The sequence below is a fragment of the Thermobia domestica genome, unplaced genomic scaffold, assembly GCF_964235325.1.
Source record: "Thermobia domestica unplaced genomic scaffold, izTheDome1.hap1.1 HAP1_SCAFFOLD_1045, whole genome shotgun sequence".
Lineage (NCBI taxonomy): Eukaryota > Metazoa > Arthropoda > Insecta > Zygentoma > Lepismatidae > Thermobia > Thermobia domestica.
In genome coordinates this window covers 28216-42942 of record NW_027656755.1, presented here as the reverse complement: position 1 = coordinate 42942, position 14727 = coordinate 28216, and the positions used below count along the sequence as shown (strand labels likewise).

At 38.6% G+C, this 14727-nt stretch overlaps 4 non-coding genes across 4 annotated transcripts; all 4 read left to right on the top strand.

The window, feature by feature from the left end:
* On the top strand, positions 1 to 119 carry LOC145677567 (5S ribosomal RNA). Its single transcript, XR_014129875.1, has one exon. It is a non-coding gene; the product is annotated as a 5S ribosomal RNA (ribosomal RNA).
* Positions 120 to 296: 177 nt separating this feature from the next.
* Positions 297 to 415, top strand: LOC145677570 (5S ribosomal RNA). The gene has a single exon (XR_014129878.1). It is a non-coding gene; the product is annotated as a 5S ribosomal RNA (ribosomal RNA).
* A 13225-nt stretch (positions 416 to 13640) lies between these two features.
* On the top strand, positions 13641 to 13759 carry LOC145677566 (5S ribosomal RNA). Its single transcript, XR_014129874.1, has one exon. It is a non-coding gene; the product is annotated as a 5S ribosomal RNA (ribosomal RNA).
* A 177-nt stretch (positions 13760 to 13936) lies between these two features.
* LOC145677569 (5S ribosomal RNA) lies at positions 13937 to 14055 on the top strand. The gene has a single exon (XR_014129877.1). It is a non-coding gene; the product is annotated as a 5S ribosomal RNA (ribosomal RNA).
* Positions 14056 to 14727: the final 672 nt, after the last annotated feature.

Genomic DNA, 14727 nt, shown 5'->3' with positions numbered 1-14727 from the left:
GCCAACGGCCATACCATGCTGAATATACCGGTTCTCGTCCGATCACCGAAGTCAAGCAGCATCGGGCCTGGTCAGTACTTGGATGGGTGACCGCCTGGGAACACCAGGTGCTGTTGGTATACTTTTTCTAATTTTGTTTTTCACAAAGACGAATATTCTCACATCGTTCACCACGATAATTTCGTAATCATGCATTACTTAAAACAATTAGCAACGCTTTCCACGCGCTGGTCTTTTTGAGTATTCACCGACAAACCTACGTAGCTACAATAACTCACTCGAAGCCATATGCATTCGCCAACGGCCATACCATGCTGAATATACCGGTTCTCGTCCGATCACCGAAGTCAAGCAGCATCGGGCCTGGTCAGTACTTGGATGGGTGACCGCCTGGGAACACCAGGTGCTGTTGGCATCTCTTTTTCAAATTTCATTATCCTTCAAGTACGAAAATACTAGAAACATTAATTTTATAGTACTTTCAAGAGATAATTTATCAACATTATTTCATAGCGATTAATCGATATTCTAAGCGTTATACCCACTATTTCTTACACTAACAGCCTGTTTATTTGCACGGCACATTAAAATAACCTGATTTCCGATCCGTGTGCACCTACTACTATACTTAACACGGAATGTATTACCACTTTTTAAAAGTAAATTATTATGACTAAGTGTAGATCTCCGGCGAGTAAATGCCTTTCGTATACAAGCACGACACATCTCCGCTATGTGCTTTACTTTTTTACTAACAGCATATAGAAATTGGATTTCAAGGTGTTTCTACATAACAGAATGAAGCAAATTTCGTGATTTAACTCTTTCGAATAATGTGTTGGTCCTGACAAGGACCGTTTGAAATGAAAAATCTTGAAGAAGATTTTTACTTAGAGCTTGTGTACTTGGTAACAGCCTTCGTACCCTCACTTACAGCGTGCTTGGCAAGTTCACCAGGCAAAAGAAGGCGCACAGCTGTTTGGATTTCCCGGCTGGTGATAGTTGACCGCTTATTGTAATGGGCCAAACGAGAAGCTTCAGCAGCAATACGCTCGAAGATGTCATTAACAAAGCTGTTCATGATACTCATAGCTTTGCTAGATATGCCAGTGTCAGGATGCACTTGCTTCAAAACTTTGTAGATGTAAATGGCATAGCTCTCCTTCCTCCTCCTCTTCTTCTTCTTATCTCCCTTGGAGATATTCTTTTGGGCTTTACCAGCCTTCTTTGCAGCCTTTCCGCTAGTTTTTGGTGGCATGATGACTCACTCGTTCAGCAAAATTAGATGTGTCCGCAGAAACAGAAACAGAAAAATTAAAAATAAGGACGCCCCTCAGGATAGCCCGCGCCCTGACAGAGAGTAAGGCATCAACCATCTGTCTACATGCCTCTCCTCACATGCAGTTAATAATCTATAGCATCTGTCGGTTGGGGATGTATGTCGCGGCTTCTATCTTATACGGAGACATTTTCCGCGGATCTATAGTTGTGTAGATAGAAGGAAGATTTATCGACTTCATTTAAATTACAGTACGTGTTTCAATTCGCGCCAACTGCCTTGCTTTTCATTTGATGCACTCGGGTGCACGCTTGAAGTAGTAACAAAACTGACTTGATTCATGGGAGGCCGCAATTTTTCCTCTCATCTTATTACGAAAGAATATTGAACAATGTCTGGTCGCGGCAAAGGTGGAAAAGTCAAGGGAAAGAGCAAGTCCCGCTCCAGCAGGGCTGGCCTTCAATTCCCAGTAGGCAGAATCCATCGTCTTTTGCGAAAGGGTAACTATGCCGAACGAGTTGGTGCTGGCGCTCCCGTGTATTTGGCTGCAGTCATGGAATACCTGGCAGCTGAAGTTCTTGAGTTGGCAGGCAACGCTGCTCGTGACAACAAGAAGACTAGGATTATTCCACGTCATCTGCAGTTAGCTATCCGTAACGACGAGGAATTAAACAAGTTGTTGTCTGGAGTTACAATCGCTCAGGGTGGTGTTTTGCCCAACATTCAAGCTGTACTTCTGCCCAAGAAAACTGAGAAGAAGGCATAAATGTAAGACCTATATCTCATACAAATCGGCCCTTATGAGGGCCACAAACCCCTTTATAGAGGAGATTTACGATTGAAATGAATTGTTTTCGATATACAGACTCATCAAAAGTGTCTGAGATAGTTGCTTAGTTTCATTCGAAATTCTCGCTGCTATTCGATTAATTAGTATATGTGTAGTCGTCGATCGTAATTGAAGCCCATAGGAAGTCACACTAACTTTAGAATACTCCAAACAGCGATGTGCTTAGTTCCCACTACATTATTAATTATAAGATCATTACCTTTTGTATTGTCGCTAGCTACATTTTTTTGATATTTGCGTACATCGGGCTCATATTACCCAGAGGACAGGACAGTCGAGCCCAGATTCTCAGCAATGGAAGAAAACCTCATACCACATATTCTCATGTACTTCATGCTAGACAAAGGAATTTCCAACATTCTTAAAGCACTCATGTTTCTCTCTTGCGTTGGCTTGGCTGAAATTACTCTGTTCAATATGTTCTCGACATTTATTATTGTTCATTACTATGCCCCAATGACATCATGAACAGAGCGGATCAGAAAACTTTCCTAAATTTCTTTTGCAACATAGTAATGACATTAAATGCACACTTAAGTACGATTTATTCTTTGCAAGGTCGATATTCATATTTGTGTGATATGTGTTATATGTATATGGTTTGTAATACGCAACTACTCTTATTCTCTGATCTCAGAACTCATTTGCTACTGTGCCCAACGAGCGAGCCTAGGTTTCTTGTAACTACTGCCTTTCTTTAGTAAATAATGTGAAGTATACAATGCATTAACCTACATCTCATATTTGTATTACTCTTTATTTTAGTAACCCGCTACGAAGTGTCATTAATTTACATGTAAATCACAATAGACACTACCGCAAAAGAAAGAAATCGAACCCAAGACCACGTAAACAAGATAAAGGACAAGATTCAGGTTTCTAACGCATTATTCGCCCCTCACAGCACAGTATAGAAGTTGTATAAGCCTCTATACGTACATCCTACTGTCAGAACAGAAATTCCGACTTGCGTTTCGCATCTCTCATGCTCGCTACTTCCAACAAATCGCCAATTTCCAACCAGAACCCCTTCTCCAGCATTAATACTGCTACATGATATGAATACGTATACATGAACGTACATAATGTAAAAAAAAACGTATGATTTTCTCAAATTAATCTCTCTACGTCTGTAATTTAGTGTGCATCAAAAGGCTTTAATGTAGTTACACGAATTCTTATAATCTAACAGAAAATCGCACAAAGTAAATCTTTCCCTTTATATAAATTTGTTGGCTCTGAAAAGAGCCGTTTATGCCAATTTTATATCCAAAATAGGAGGAACCCCAACTTAACCTCCGAAACCGTACAGGGTTCTTCCTTGCCTCTTCAAGGCATACACAACATCCATAGCTGTCACTGTCTTCCTCTTGGCGTGTTCTGTGTATGTAACAGCATCTCTGATTACGTTCTCCAGGAATACTTTCAATACTCCTCGGGTCTCTTCATAAATGAGACCAGAGATACGCTTCACACCACCACGGCGAGCAAGACGCCTAATAGCGGGTTTGGTGATACCCTGGATGTTGTCACGAAGAACTTTACGGTGGCGCTTGGCACCTCCTTTGCCAAGACCCTTGCCTCCTTTTCCACGTCCTGTCATTTCGATATGTTACTGCTTCGCTCACCACACACGAGAAATACAAGCCCAAGCAGCCCAAGACTCGTGGTTTTGTTCCTTCGATCATGCAGGGAAAGCACGGAGGAAAAACACAAAACGTGTCTAAGCCAATGAGAACTGTCCTTTTCGACTGACTTTATCCAATGAGAAATAGCTTGATTTAACGGTTTTGCTCTTTATATAACTTGACTTCATTCAGCGCGCAATTATTTGAAACAAGTCGTGACAGTTGCAATGGCACGTACCAAGCAGACAGCTAGGAAATCTACTGGAGGCAAAGCTCCTCGAAAGCAGCTTGCCACCAAAGCTGCAAGAAAGAGTGCTCCAGCTACCGGTGGAGTGAAAAAGCCCCATCGTTACAGGCCTGGTACTGTGGCTCTCCGAGAAATTCGTCGTTACCAGAAGAGCACTGAATTGCTCATCCGCAAGCTGCCCTTCCAACGACTCGTCCGAGAAATTGCACAAGATTTCAAGACAGATCTTCGCTTCCAAAGCTCAGCTGTCATGGCTTTACAGGAGGCAAGTGAAGCTTACCTTGTAGGGCTTTTCGAAGACACCAACTTGTGTGCTATTCACGCAAAGAGAGTCACAATCATGCCTAAGGACATTCAGCTTGCTCGCCGCATCCGTGGGGAACGTGCTTAAGTTTGAAGTTCTGGCACTGAGTTCAAAAACGGTCCTTTTTAGGACCAATACACTACTTAGAGATGCTGTTATCCTAACAAGGATCTTGTCCATACTTGTTATCTTTTTTTTTTAAATTCTCACGCCGTATGTTGCATAGTTAATACATCTACCTTCGTTTTCCTGTCGTTTCGTATATCATCCTATCTTTCAAGTATATTCTTTAGTTTTCCCCTATGTTTACCGATTGATTATCTTCGTTTTATGTGGTCAAGGGTTCGATTTTGCCATATGTTGCATAACTTAACTTCGATTCAACCACTGTTTGCCCTTCTCAACGTTATTAATCTGATAGAACTCGCAGGCGAAATATGTACTTCTTCCAAGGTAGCAAAAGTAATATTATTTTGTCAGAGGTCGCTGCTGTTGAATGCAAACGTTAAACTAAACTTTCTTTAAGTGTCTGTTTGTACTTAACATCAGTTCAATTGTACACCTACATTTCTGCTGGTGTTACTATTTTTCTTTATAGCAATATTACGAATTATAAGACGGTATCCGTGGTTATTAGCGTGTTCCCTTTTCCTAACACTTTCTCATTACACCAGTATTTCCATCATTCATTAGGCGTAATCACCCGTCTCCTTTATCATAAAAATCATAATAGTACGACGTTAAATTGAAACATAGTCTACTTCACTTTCACGAGTTGTAATAAGTTCGAACATTTCTTTCACCCCAGCCTTGAAAAGAGTTGATTTTAGTTTAGTGTCCCTTTCAGCAGCAAGGCTGTTTCAAACGTGGACCTACTTATTAACGTGCAATGCGAAACATTTGAGCTCCCACCGAGAATCGAACCCAGTCAGCCTGCAAAAGTTTTTCTAACAAATGCATTAAGTGCGTTTTCTGTACTGTTTCGCTACTTGAAGATAGGAACAAGGAAAAAGTAAGTGATCACAAATTGACATTACGTAATGTGTTCCCCATTTTTTTTCGAGTACACCATTCTTGACACCCGTGAAAGCTTTCTTTCCCCACCCTCAATTCCCCTCTGTTATAAAGCACTTACATCAAGAAGTGCTTCGGTTAAAAAGAAAACTCAAAGTCCCTTGCGTGTATACTATACATTGCTATGAATGAACATGTGATAATGATAGGAAAAGCACAATTTTACTCTTCTCAAAGTATTTGATGGCTCTAAAAAGAGCCGTTTTAAAATGTCAGATGATTTACTGACACATTTACTTCTTCTTTGGTGCAGCCTTCTTAGCACTTTTCGGTTTTGCTGTAGCCTTCTTTGGCTTCGGGGCCTTTGGCTTCTTGGGAGTTTTTGCCTTCTTCACTTTAGATGGTGATTTCTTAGGTTTGGGAGCAGCAGCCTTTTTCTTTTCACCAGTCTTCTTGGGACGTTTAGCTGCTGGCTTTTTCGCAGGCTTCTTCTCCTTTGATGCTGATCGTTTCGCCTTGGTTGAAGATCCACCTTCAGGCTTCTCCTTCAGCGATGAAGCACTAAGCTTAAACGATCCAGATGCACCTTTTCCCTTGGTCTGAACCAAAGACCCAGAAGCAACTGCACTTCTCAAGTATTTCTTGATAAATGGAGCAAGCTTCTCGGCATCCACTTTGTAGTTCTGAGAGATGTATTTCTTAATAGCTTGCAGTGAACTTCCTCCCCTTTCCTTCAAATTCTTGATGGCGTTGTTCACCATTTCTGATGTTCTTGGATGAGAAGGTGTTGTTTTTGGTTTCTTAGGCTTTGCAGACTTCTTAGGAGAAGCCTGTGCCGGGGCTGCAGGTGCTGATGCCGTATCTGCCATTGCTTTCTGCAATAAACTCAACGATACTGAAGAATGAAATTTTCGCTAGCAGGCAGCGTTGAGTTTGGTTACGGAGCGCGGACCGGATAGAAAGCACTTGCTGAGGCGGGCTGAGGTAAACAGAAGTTCGTAGTTGCCACAACGATAAGTGTGTTTCCTTCTATTTTGATAAACGATTTTTTTCAGGTATTCAATGAATGCACCAGATCCTATTCTTCCTTACTGGCTAGAAGAAACTTTATTCCACATAACTCAAAAGGCATTTGTTTTTATTCGCTTTTCTATTTTATGTTTCAGTCATTGCTAAGTCGGTCACACTACTTTTTCACCCTCCTTGTGCTTATAATTTTCATAATTTAACATGGAAATACTTATCAATAAATAATTATATTACCATGGTAATTAACTTCAATCCTTCCTGTGATTATACGCAAAGTACCATCTTCGTACTGCTTACTATAGTTCAATGAAGGGAATCTATAAAGTAACGCGTGTCGCACACATCTGCCTTGCAAACTCCCTGGCCTACTTCCAATGTATAGACTTTCATTTCAAATCCTGATTTAATTTCATAATTTTCTGTAGATTTTAACATTTTATTACCCAGCTTCTTAATACGAATGACAATCAAGCCTAAATATTTATTCCCTTTAACTTTATTTTTCTTTTTTATTTTGTGCCTTGTTTCATATTTGTTCTTACGTTAGCAATTAACGCACTTACCGTAGTTATGTATGAACAGGTTGTTTCTATATTTATTTTATTCCAAATAAATTAAATATATATACGGATTATTTTATGGTAGTTGATATTTTCTGTTGTTTCCTACGTGAATTGAGGAAACGCACGGACTTTCGCCTAATTCTTGTGCTACTTTCATATGTCTGTATCTGTCGAATGCTGTCGATCTGTCGAAATGTGTATTACTATCTGTCGATTCATCGAGTGAACTGAATTCGTTAACCATTTCACCAGGCGCGCATGCATTTTTTTTTCTTCTAAGGGATCCAAGCTTCGGGGGGCAAGGTTCCAATACTACAAGCCACTATGTCTATATACTATTATTCTGCATTCGAAAACACGATAAATATTCCACTTACTTTTTCACAAAAACATGATACAGACAGAGTACAGATGAAGTGTAAGATCAGATTTATATTGATGATACATCAATATTTTCCCTGTTAATAACTACATTTAATGAGAAAGTCTGCAAATGTATGTTCACTTAGGAACTTTTGCGAGGAGTCCGCACCCGGTGGACACCCCGTGAGTACGCCTCTGCACTTGACTATACTTCGAATTATACTGCAAACAGTTGTATTTTAGTTTCCCCGTTTAGTTCATCGATATCATTAACACAAAGAAAATAGATGTTATAGATGCGTATTCTCAGTTCTCGCTTTATATCCGGACGTCTGCAAAAATCTACTCCTTTTCTTTCTTTCACGCATCCACCAAACTAACAATGATTTGTATTATAATATTTGCGCATAAAATGTATATCTCATACCTTCCATGTTCTCAAGTATTCATAGACAAAAACGGTTACTTTCTGCGAACAAATTGTCCAAACACAGTGCAAATGTCATCTATAGATTGTCCTGGTTCCGTCTGCGTGTACATAACAATGCGTCATAATCATACATTGCACATTAAGGATATCAATTAATCTTCCCAAATTCCTAGATATGCCTGGCAAAAGTTCCGCGTGTTGTAAGGATATTACATTTGTACTACCGACAAGGTGGTATCTTCCAACATTGAAGTTCAATAAACCCCAAATGTGTCGGATATAGTATTTGATTTCTTGTCTCATTGTTTGCGTCAGAGATGTCTTCTCAAGTTAGGATTTACGATACATACAGGATGAGTTGTATATATTGTTGCTGCCAGCTCTATATTAATCCCATATTTGTAAACGAATAAAAACAGTATTCTAATTATAACAATGTGCTCACAATTAATTTTATTCTTAATTGTTATACGTATTGTTGATTAAAAATGAAAATGTTGCTAAGTGAATTTTATTAATATTTTCTGTTGCGTGATATAGGAAGTGAGTGAAATATTGGAGGAATATAGTGTGCGTAGCAGATGATGTGCAGTGGCTTTGGATCGCCTGTGATAAGGTAAGGCATTTGCTATTTTAATTAACGCATTTTATATACTGTAATCCTAATTATTTTTATGTGAATGTGCTTACTACTTGTGTATTCAGTGGGACCGATGTTTTAATATGTATGGTCAAGCAGTGTCGAGCCTGGTCAGTGTGTGGATAGGTGACCATTTTTTGTAAATCGATAACATTTAACTTTGTAAACACGGATGAAGTAGAAGTATATTTATTTTATTTTTTACCTCAAATATGTAGGACACTTCTCCTTTGTACATCAATTATTATTATTAGTTCAACTTGTTTACAAGTTAAATGAAAAGAATAGTCGTTATCGTGTGATGATTGTGCTCATTAGGCTAAAGAAGACTCGTGATAAGAAAGAAAAGAAGAACGGTGCTCAAGTTTCGTCACAGCATATTCTCAAAAATTTACAGGCAAAATTCAGTGTTCTGCATGAAAAGGCATATTTGTACGAAAAAAAAAAAAATTCTGCAGACGACAGAATTAAATAAAGTAATACACATGTATTTTAGAGTTACTGGTGTAAAATCATTACAAGTGCTTTGCCAGGTGGCCAATAAAACACGAATACTATTTAAGGGAGCCAAAACAGGAGAAAGCTGGGGGCCTGAGCGATAGCAAGAATGTGCGTCCAAAGTGAACAGGAGCGAAGGCGACGCGGGTATACGTATAAGCAAGGGTAGTGGAAACCAGTTAGTTTTCGAGTTTCAATAGCACTTGTCATGCATCCATACTAGTAGCGCCCCGCTTGTAAACATTAAGTACACTATGCAAGAATACACCGCCGGTGGAAAATAGTACCTAATACAGTTATCTTTCATATATACTGACTTATTTTACAGTAGTAACCCAACACTAGTAAACGTAAAATAAAAGTGTATAACTTTATATTTAATTCTATCGCCTGGCTTAGTTTTTCACCTGTAAGATGTACTTATTTAGAGCAAGTTTCTTAACTAGCAAATTAAACCGAGAACCACAGCAACCATATATATATTCTTATGATGTACTTTTCTTTGAGTGGTGTTCTCTGTCTATTGAATAACATTTTCTCAGTTTAATGCTAGCAAAAAACAAAACAAAATCAAAGTGTTTCTATATAAATTTAGTTCACCGTGTTGTAATATCACATGGAATTGAAAAACGAATAGTCGAACCTCTGCTATCTCGATCAAACTTCTCAGGATGATATACTGACTTACCGCAGAAGTTCGACTGAATACGTTTCTCAGTTCCATGGGAGAACCTGGAGAAGCAAAAGCCTGCGCAACGGAAAATACTAAATAAACTTGTAGAGCAGGTCAAGATGTATCATCATGCCAAGTTTCATTCAGATCAGAGAAGTTTGGCTGCAGCCATTTTCATTACAAAGCACAAAATGGATGGTCCCTAACCTCGAGAATCTTCACAATTGTCGACGAGTTGAACTGCACTCATCTGATCAAAATCAAACTTAAAATGACAGTTCACTTTCAACTGTTAAATAATATGATATGCAGGCTTCTGCTTTCCTAGTTACAGTCTATCCACTGTGGTATGCATATTAGTACAAATGTGAGAGTGCATATTTATTAAAGATTTGCTTCAAAAAGCGATGAAAGACATAGGCATTGCCGCGGGCGGTGATAACAAGATGCCGGAAAACGAACAAGCAGAAAGAATATGGGCTGAAGAAGTGTAAACGACGACGCGGCGGCCCGTAAAGGTGTTGCCGTCCTATTAAATGAATAATATCAAAAGAAAGAAAAAAAAAGTAAAAAATTTCGCGCTCGTAATCAAGACAGAAAGCAACTAAAGGAAATCTTTGTTTTACGTCCCACGTTATGCCGCTTAGGCTAAAAGAGGCGCTGATTATGAGAAATGATTGAAATGGTGGTGGAATGAAGAAAGTGGGAGGAAACGGGAGAACCCCGCGGTAACCCACCGCACATAGTTTTTGTCCACCATAAAGTTAACTTGGCGGGGGCTCAAGACAGAAAGACGGTTGGAAAAACAAATAAACGATGTTGCATCCCGTAAAAATGTTCGCGACCTATGAAATCAATATTTTTTCTTAAAGAAAAAAAAGAATTAAAAAGAGAAAAAAAGGTCAAAATTTCGCGCTCGCTTCGCTCGCGATCAGCAGAGAAAAGAGGACGTGACGCACCCCTAAAAGTGTTGGCGACCGATTGAATAAATATTGTGGGTAAAAAAAAAAAAAAAAAAAAAAAAAAAGTCAAAAATTTCGCGCTCGCTTCGCTCGCGATCAGCACAGAAAGAAGGACGTGACGCGCCCCTAAAGGTGTTGGCAACCGATTCAATACATATTGTCGGTAAAAAAAAAAAAAAAAAAAAAAAAAAAAAAAAAAAAAACGCTCGCTTCGCTCGCGATCGACATGAAAAAGGCAACGACGTGACGCCCCGTAAAATTGTCGGCGACCTATTCAATCAATATATTCGGTTGAAAAACAAAGTCAAAAGTTTCCCAATCGCTTCCCTCCCGATCGACATAAAAAAAAAGGCAACCCCTTCACCTCTCCTTATGCATTCATCAGTAAACATACAACCATAGATCACAATACCACTCACATCACCTATCAGTTCTCCACGTCCATCAAGATCCAATCATCGCCCTGGCCCTTTATGATGATACACAACATTACATGTTATTGTGTGCATTGCCCCGCGTTACAATACATGACCAAAAAAAAGAGAAAAAGAGCTGCACTGCCTTCAGTGTAGACATGTTCGTATTCGTAGAAAATGATTTTAGGTACACGATAGTACAGTAATCTATCTTCACATGCTTCAGATGTGAACGATACCTACACATGAAGAGGGCTCCCGAGGTTTCCTTTTCCAATAGGATGGAGCTCCACCACACTTGCAGAATGACGAGAAGTTATGTTAATAAATATATCCCAGAGTGTTTCGTAACTCGCCCTTGGTCCTAATGATGAAGCGTTCTTCAGATGGCCCCGATGTCTCCACACATGATACTATGCGACTTCTTTTCACGAGGCTCTCAAAGATCACGTTTGTGTCCTAACATTCTCTGCAGATATGACACAGCTGCGATAGCGGATCACAGAAGCCTTTCCTCTCCTTACAAGAGACGTGTTCATTCGAGTATGTGAGTAATTCGACTATCGATTAAATATCTCCCGTGTCACGATAGTAGTCACTTTCAATTCTTCTAACGAAGGTAAGAAAAAATGCTATACAAACTTCCTTTCGGTATATAAAGGATTAGGGGCCCAGAGAATATTTTCTTTCAAGAGGATACATTCTTTTTCGAACACCCTGTATATAGATCCTCTAATTATAACTGCAAACAAAATGTTGATTTTGCAATTGCTTCCATGAGAGAATATTCTGTGCACTTTCTTTCTGAAGGGCCGGGCCTAAACGTTTTCCTTAATCATTAAATTTAGTAGTTATCTACAATTACATAGTTTTCCATTGTTCTCAAAATAAAGATTTTTCTCTATGAATTGTTGAATGTTGCTAGGGATATTGAAGTAATTCTTTTTAGTGTTTTTTTCTTTACAATAATGTACTGAACGCCTGCATTAAGGAAGTTCGTGTGTCCATCTTGCAAAATGTTTCGTCTTTTTTCATGCCCACTAAGGTAAATATTCATTTTGCTCTTTTCTCTGTATGCAAACCACATTTCTTAAAGGCAACATTTTCATACAAATGTAGTACTAAAAACTTCTAATTGGCAACATCTGGGCTGCGAAGAGGAAAAAGAAAGAAATCTCGTACGTATTCGCGCGCAATTCGGAATTAGCCAATGAAAAGCACAAAAGCGGCCACCATCTCTCTCTCTTTCTTATTAACGGTTTTGTACTTTCTGCAGTTCTATCAGTGCTGCTAACCTCTTACTATATCATTGAATATGTATGTTTAGATATATATATATATATATATATATATATATATATATTTTTTTTTTTACAAAAAATCATACTACTACGGAATAATATTAAATGCCTTTAAACCCTCATTTCTGTTTGCACTTTCTGTTACACTACCTTCCCCGAACTTCTTTCAAGTTATTAAGTGCAGAACGGGGAGTTATACATATTTACTTGCGCTTTGACAATATCTGCACATTGTGTAATAATAGGAGACGTATAAAATAAAACTATATACTAATACGTATATATATATATATATATATATATATATATATATACAGTACACATTCCACTATCCGAGGCTTTCCTTTTCTTTTCTTGCTGACGATAAATTACGCTTTTAGAAATGTTGTCTGAAAACAATAAGAATATGTGCAAAAAATACAATCAGAGGTAGAGGTCTTTAACAGGAAATAAGCAAGGGAGTTGAAAAATTTTTTATGCATGTAAAAAATATAGACATGAACCAACTTGTGAAATAAAAAGACCAGAAAACTACTCTTTCTAAATTATGTGTAAACTTTTTACCGAAAACGAAAGTTGCACGAAAGACTTTTTGTCCGTTTTTTGGCCTCCGGTGCTTGGGGTCCCTGATTCAATCCCAGCTCGTGCCGTGTGAACTTTGTCGTGCATAAAGACCGTGCTCATGGGTTTTCTCGGGTTTCTCCCGTTTCCTCCCACTTTCTTCATTCAGTACTCATCATCACCGTCTCCTTTAGCGTAACCGGTATAAGTATGCGACGTAAATCTAAATATTTCATTTCATTTCCCTTTTCTGCTCATACTGCTGATTATGCGCGATTATGCCAACATCCAACTCCGCGGATAATCGTGCGATTACTGTATATACAACTAATACAGATACAACTAATTATATTATCAGTTACAGTATCGGTTTTTATTTACTAATTTGCCTCACTTTATTTGCATCCCTGCAGTAAATAATTCTTATCGATAATAGTTAAAATGTATATTACATTTTAGTGCTTCACGACTGAATGATCATCTGCCTTACGTTATCTCGCAGCTGAAGAGAATGCTACACTGAAAACTACCTTGCGTTATAAAGGGTAAGTGAAACATATCTTAAAAATATCTTTCATACATTTCATTGTGTACATTAAAGAATGTAAGTTTGCCTTTTTCCTGTAATCAATACTTAATAAAGGATTTATTTTTATTTATTTATATACAATTTCATACGTGGTTCGTGATAGTAAACTCGATAGGACACAGTGGCACTATGAACATCCGAATCACTCATCATTCGAACATTCAAATATTTATTCGAATATTAGTATATTCCAAGTAATGTTAACGACGTTAATATGCTTGCCTTTATAGTTAATAATGTCAATTCTTACTTAAAACATACTTCCTTAACAGGACATTGAAGAAAAGGTAGTTGCCAACGGCCATACCATGCTGAATATACCGGTTCTCGTCCGATCACCGAAGTCAAGCAGCATCGGGCCTGGTCAGTACTTGGATGGGTGACCGCCTGGGAACACCAGGTGCTGTTGGTATACTTTTTCTAATTTTGTTTTTCACAAAGACGAATATTCTCACATCGTTCACCACGATAATTTCGTAATCATGCATTACTTAAAACAATTAGCAACGCTTTCCACGCGCTGGTCTTTTTGAGTATTCACCGACAAACCTACGTAGCTACAATAACTCACTCGAAGCCATATGCATTCGCCAACGGCCATACCATGCTGAATATACCGGTTCTCGTCCGATCACCGAAGTCAAGCAGCATCGGGCCTGGTCAGTACTTGGATGGGTGACCGCCTGGGAACACCAGGTGCTGTTGGCATCTCTTTTTCAAATTTCATTATCCTTCAAGTACGAAAATACTAGAAACATTAATTTTATAGTACTTTCAAGAGATAATTTATCAACATTATTTCATAGCGATTAATCGATATTCTAAGCGTTATACCCACTATTTCTTACACTAACAGCCTGTTTATTTGCACGGCACATTAAAATAACCTGATTTCCGATCCGTGTGCACCTACTACTATACTTAACACGGAATGTATTACCACTTTTTAAAAGTAAATTATTATGACTAAGTGTAGATCTCCGGCGAGTAAATGCCTTTCGTATACAAGCACGACACATCTCCGCTATGTGCTTTACTTTTTTACTAACAGCATATAGAAATTGGATTTCAACGTGTTTCTACATAACAGAATGAAGCAAATTTCGTGATTTAACTCTTTCGAATAATGTGTTGGTCCTGACAAGGACCGTTTGAAATGAAAAATCTTGAAGAAGATTTTTACTTAGAGCTTGTGTACTTGGTAACAGCCTTCGTACCCTCACTTACAGCGTGCTTGGCAAGTTCACCAGGCAAAAGAAGGCGCACAGCTGTTTGGATTTCCCGGCTGGTGATAGTTGACCGCTTATTGTAATGGGCCAAACGAGAAGCTTCAGCAGCAATACGCTCGAAGATGTCATTAACAAAGCTGTTCATGATACT